Source organism: Podarcis tiliguerta (assembly GCF_965153285.1).
Source record: "Podarcis tiliguerta genome assembly, chromosome: 11".
Taxonomy (NCBI): Eukaryota; Metazoa; Chordata; class Lepidosauria; order Squamata; family Lacertidae; genus Podarcis; species Podarcis tiliguerta.
This window is the reverse complement of record NC_139544.1, coordinates 21656013-21662012: the sequence shown is the minus strand read 5'-3', so window position 1 is coordinate 21662012 and position 6000 is coordinate 21656013. Positions and strand designations below refer to the sequence as shown.

Genomic DNA, 6000 nt, shown 5'->3' with positions numbered 1-6000 from the left:
CCTAGAAGCCAATTACAAAATCTCATGAATTTAACATTTAAATTGGATGTTAAAGTTAAATGGATCTGCACTGCACCCTACTTTTACAAATCAACACTTTTTTGTACCCAAAAACAAAAAACCTCAAGCAAAAGATTGCCAGCTGTGAACAAAGAGACAAAGAGTGTTAAACAATAACTTCTTTGATTGCTGCAAATATGTAGAAGACTATCTATAAACTTGTAGGAGGGCAGTAACTATATTTAGCAGCTCTGAAATAAAGCCTTGATTATAATACCGTAGCTTCCAATGCCATTACAAAGAGAGCACACTCATAATAAATTAGGCAGGGCAATCAGACTTCCAGTCGTTATTAAAACCACAAATGTCTGTGACTCACTTAAGAATTATTAATGGTGTTTCCAGCCACTAAGCACATGCTGTCAAATGATGGTGCAAATAATAGAAGGGAAAAAAGTTCAATATTACAATGTCATGCATTTGGGAACAACTAAGCATTTTTATTATGCCTGGGTGCTTCATTAGTTCAAAATAATAGAGGTCAAAAGGTCTCAGGGTATCAGATAATCATGATGACTAAGTGTGATGTAGCTCTAAATACAGTGGATGTAAATCCTGGATGCATTTTGTGATGTGTTTTTATTTCCGAAGAACTGATGCTTTATTTGTATTGGCATTAGTGAGAACACATCTGGAAAATAATAATAATAATAATAATAATAATAATAATAATAATAATAATATAATTTATTATTTGTACCCCACCCATCTGGCTGGGTTTCCCCAGCCACTCTGGGCGGCTTCCAACAAAGATGAAAAATACACTAAAATGTCACATATTAAAAACTTCCCTGAACAGGGCTGCCTTCAGATGTCTTCTGAATGTCAGGTAGTTGTTTATCGCTTTGACATCTGATGGGAGGGCGTTCCACAGGGCGGGTGCCACTACCGAGAAGGCCCTCTACCTAGTTCCCTGTAACTTGGCCTCTCGCAGTGAGGGAACCTCCAGAAGGCCCTCGGAGCTGGACCTGAGTGTCCGGGCAGAACAGAATAAGATACAAGGTATAGTTTTGGGGTTATTCGTGTTCAGAAATAATTCATTTTAGATGGAACAAAATGATTGGAAATGGTTAATTTAAGCTAGAATGAAATAATAAAATTAATAGAATGTAATAAAAATTGATTGAAAAATTAAGTTTGGTGTATTTAGAAAGAAAACGGTTGTGGGTTGTTTTATCGTTGTTTTGATGTCTCAGCTGTAACTGAATGTTCTCCAATACCATAGTGACCGCCCAACATATTTCCATCTTTCCCCCCACACTATTTCTCCTCCTTTAGCTTTTCCAAACCACAAATATGCCTACTGTACATGTTTTCAGTTCAGCCTTCAAGCTGGGATTGTACAATGTGTGGTATAATAGGCCCTCTCATACTATATTTAACTGGTATTTACCTTAACTGTCTCATACAAGACAAATTGTTTCCTTGGTGTGGCATAAAACTGCATAGGGTCTCAGATTATTCTGATCTAAACAAAGATAAAGAATTTAGGATCTTCAATTGTTCTAATGTTCTTCTTAGGGCACCTACTCACTAAGAAGTATCCTGAGGCACTTAATCACATGGTAACATGCCCTAAACCTCAAAGGGCTTGTTCTGCATGCTGGCATTTGGAAAATTTTAAACTGAGGATCAAATTAAAGCATGTTCAAATGAATGGCTGAGGCAATAACACTGGGAAAATCAATTGCGGATTGCCCTAGAAGCATCCAGAAAATAATGGGCACAAACTGTGAATAGTCCAGAAAAATATGGAACTAATTATTAAGGCTTAGTGTTGGTTTATGAGATTTATGTTGAGACAGAGGTCCTTGATAGTAACACAAAATTATCTTTGAAATTAAGCCTGGAAAAAGAACCTAGATATTTATTTAAATATGCATCTTGCTTCATGTCAAAATACTTGAGGCTGCTTCACACATTTAGATATATATGTAAGGTATTAATATGACAAACTATACATACCGTATTTTTCGCTCTATAAGACGCACCAGACCACAAGACGCACCTAGTTTTTGGAGGCGGAAAACAAGAAAAAAAATATTCTGAATCTCAGAAGCCAGAACAGCAAGAGGGATCGCTGTGCAGTGAAAGCAGCAGTTCCTCTTCTGCGCAGCCAGAATTCGCTCCATAAGACGCACACACATTTCCCCTTACTTTTTAGAAGGGAAAAAGTGAGTCTTATAGAGCAAAAAATACGGTAGATACTAGTAAGAGCCAGTTGTGCACAATGTCATGCAGGAAAAACCTTCAGATTAACATTCTGTTCTGCAGACATGGACTCAAACCTTTTGAAACACAAGGGTGTGTGAGTATGAAGGGAACCAAAACCAATTCAACCTTTCTTCTTTGTGTCAAGCTTCTGGTGTTTGTTTGGTTAGGGTCGCGATCCTATACACTTGTACCACTTGTACCAGGAAGTAAACCTCGTTGAACTCTGTACGACTTCAGAGTAGGCATATGTCAGTTTCTGCTGCAAAACACATGATAGCCTTTGTTCCAATACATGAAGTGGCCAGTGGAGGGTGCATCTGAAAGTCAAACTACATTTTCAATGTAGCACTACAGTGGTACCTCAGGTTACAGAAGCTTCAGGTTACAGACGCTTCAGGTTACAGACTCAGAAATAGTACCTCTGGTTAAGAACTCTGCTTCAGGATGAGAACAGAAATTGTGCTCCAGCGGCAACGGGAGGCCCCATTAGCTAAAGTGGTACCTCAGGTTAAAAACAGTTTCAGGTTAAGAACGGACCTCTGGAACGAATTAAGTACTTAACCCGAGGTACCACTGTATGCACTTTCTGCTGTCCTTTGAATCCACTGCTGCCCTTAAGGGGGAAACCAGGCCCTCACAGGATGTGTATGTTCTGCAATGCCTTCATCTGGGTGCAGGTTGTATATATGTCTAAATAAAACCATATATCATCATCATCATGGCTTTTTTTTTCAGCTGGAACTCAGTTCCGGCACTTCTCAGGTGGGAGCCATTGCCATTACAGTCAAACCTCAGTTTTTGAAGGTAATCTGTTCCTGAAGTCCATTCGACTTCTGAAACATTCGAAAACTGAGGATCAAAGGGCTGGATGCAAAGTCAATGGGGGGGGGAATGAAAAACACGCCTCGGAAGCCATTTGACTTCTGAGGCGTGTTCGAAAATAGAAGCATTCACTTCTGGGTTTTCAGCGTTTGGCTTCCGAAACGTTCGGCAGCTGAGACATTCGAAAACCGAGGTTTGACTGTATAAGAGAATAAGGAAGGCGTTTGTGACAAGTTCCAGGACCTCTTTTTCTAGAAAAACAGCACTGATGATGATGATAGTACTGTAATAATTTATTGAATTTATATACTGCCCTATACCCACGTCTCAGGGCGGTTCACAACATAACATCAGAATATAAAACCACAAAATACATAATCAAATAAAAACAACCCCATAACACCCCCCAACATATTTTAAAAGGGCGTAGGATATCAATCAAATCAACCAAAGGCCTGGTTAAAGAGGGTTGTTTTTGTCTGGCACCTAAAGGTGTACAGTATACTTTTTATAATGAAGGTGCCAGGCCTAATATTAGGCACCCCACCCATTTGACTGGGTTGCCCCAGCCACCCTGGACGGCTTCAACCATAGCTGTCAACTTACAGATTTGAAAATAAGGGACCAGCAGCCAAAATAAGGGACCTGCAGCCTCACCTGTTCCAGGCACTCCAGTCTTCCTGTCCTCTTGGGTTGAAATAAATGACAGACAAGTGACAAGTGTCATATGGGAGGCATCTCCCGAGCATGTCTCGGAGAGTCCCTTTTATTGAATATTACAGCATTGCCACATATGTGCTTGTTGCTGATTGGTTAACACAAATCATATGCAAGGGTTGTATATAGGCATTAATCATCAATAGATTAAAGGTTGGGAAAGGGAACACAGAATTGGACAGGTATGAAAACCTTCTTATTAAACTATTACTAGTGATTGATATAGCGAAACTTAAAAGGGCATAACAATTGCATTCATAGATGTGGTCAACCATGCATTAAGAACAGGTCAGGGTACGATGTTTCATGAACTCAATGTGAACTGAACATTCTAGGGTGGGTGAGGAAGGAATGCTTCAGCTCAGAGCGGTTTGCCAGACTCATGTGCAGAAGCAAAACCTCCCATCACTGTCCTTCTGCAGTCTGGTCAAACTCATGCTGGGTAGCTTCGAGAACACTGTCCAACCAACTTTGTAACCAGAGGTTCAACTGAATAGAATCTGAATCACATGCACCACAAGGCCTATGCAGCCTCAACTTAAGATGGCTCCCCGGCCTGGCTTTGCACTGCAAAGTTTGCAGCAGCACTGCAACAAAATGGCATCCAGCATTCAAAAACCTCCTCAGCTTGCATTAACTAGCCATACACAAGGCATGCAAGCTCCACCCCCCAGTCGTTCTTAGACTTCTTATTGGGTGAGCAACACAGCCAAGCAACACAGTTGGAGCCTCCTTCCTCCCTGGTCGGCAGGGAGGGAGAGGAGCTGCTTCCTTTGAAATTTAAGGGACATCATTTAAGGGACATTTAAGGGACATCCATCAATAAGGGACACCAGCATTACATGGCGCTGGAATAAGGGACTGTCCCTTCAAATAAGGGACACTTGACAGCTATGGCTTCAACAAATACAAAAGCATAAAACATTAAAAACATCCGTATCCGAAGGGCTGCCTTCCCATGTCTTCTAAAAGTTGCATAGTTACTTATCTCCTTGCTGGAACGCAGAAACTTCGCTTTTGCCGCTCCCTGCACGTGGTGTCCCCCTCTATCCCCTCCCAATCGCTGCAGAAGCGCAGACCGACTAAGCATGCAGCATTTGCAGCCGAGCTGCTGGCTGGCGGTCTCTCCCTCCCTCCGCGCGCTGTCAAGCAAGGGAGACAACCAAGCCCCGCCCCTTTCCCAGCTGCTCTCTCTCTCTCTCTCTCTCTCTCTCTCAGCAGGTGTGAAAAGCGAACGCCACGCTCTCCCGCGCAGGCGCGCCGGGCTCCTTTCTTTCCCTCTGGTCTCCCAACAAGCCGGGATTCCCTCGACCGCGCGTGCGCTCGAAAGCAAACGCTCTCTCTCGCTCTCTCCCCCTCCCACCCCGAAACAAGATGGCGGCGGGGAGGCTGGCCGGGAAGTTGGAGTGAGGGGGGCGGTGACGGGCAGCAGGTTACCAGTGTGGCGAGGGCAAAGGCCGCAGGCGGGCCGGCACCGACACCGACCGAGGCGCGAGTGGAGGGGAGCCGCCTTCTCGGGGATGAGAAGCCGGGGCGGCGGCAGGGGGACCAGCTTCCCTCTAGCCTGCTGCTGCTGCTGCCGCCGCCGCCTGTGAGGAAGGGGAGCCTGTCCCCCCCACGGCCTTCCCCGCGCCCCGGATGTGTGGGCGGCCGCCTCCCAGCTTCGTGGTGGGGCCGAGTCCCCCGAGCGCCGGCCGCGACGGAGGCAGCGGCGGAGTCCCGGGAGGGGCGGCTGCGGCGGCGCTGCTGCTGGGTGCGGAGGGCGAAGAGGCGGGCAGGTGAGTTGAGGCGCGGCGGCGGCGGCGGCGGCGGGAGCACACCTGGCCAGAGCCAGTACACCGGCTACGATGCCTTTCTTCCTTCTCCTCCTCCTCGCCTGAGCCTTGCCAGTCAAAGCAGGTCGGGGATCTGGGGTCTTTGAGGGTCGTTCCGCATCCCCCCCCCACTCCACGGGGCAGCAGACACCATTGCCCCATTGTCTGGCTGACTTCTTGGAGCCCTACTTCTTCAAAACCCTGCCCTTTCCCTAGGACGGGGCTTTTACTATTTCGAGCCAGAGCCCCATGTAGTTAAAACGGCCTTCTATGGCCCGTGGGTCTTCTCCCTAAGGAGTTGGTGGATGGGGGTCCCCACCACTTGGAGGTGAGGGTGTCTCATGCCCTGTTTGTGGGGGCACTATTTGAAATG

General features: G+C 45.7%; 1 protein-coding gene across 2 annotated transcripts in view; it reads left to right on the top strand.

The window, feature by feature from the left end:
- Positions 1-4966: 4966 nt before the first annotated feature.
- Positions 4967-6000, top strand: part of APC (APC regulator of WNT signaling pathway) — a 62406-nt gene continuing 61372 nt past the window's right edge. The window contains exon 1 of one of the 2 annotated variants that reach the window (XM_083403567.1): positions 4967-5591. The gene's annotated coding sequence lies outside the window, so the exon portion shown is untranslated. The remainder of the gene's footprint in view (positions 5592-6000) is intronic. The other variant, XM_083403568.1, reaches the window with a different exon arrangement.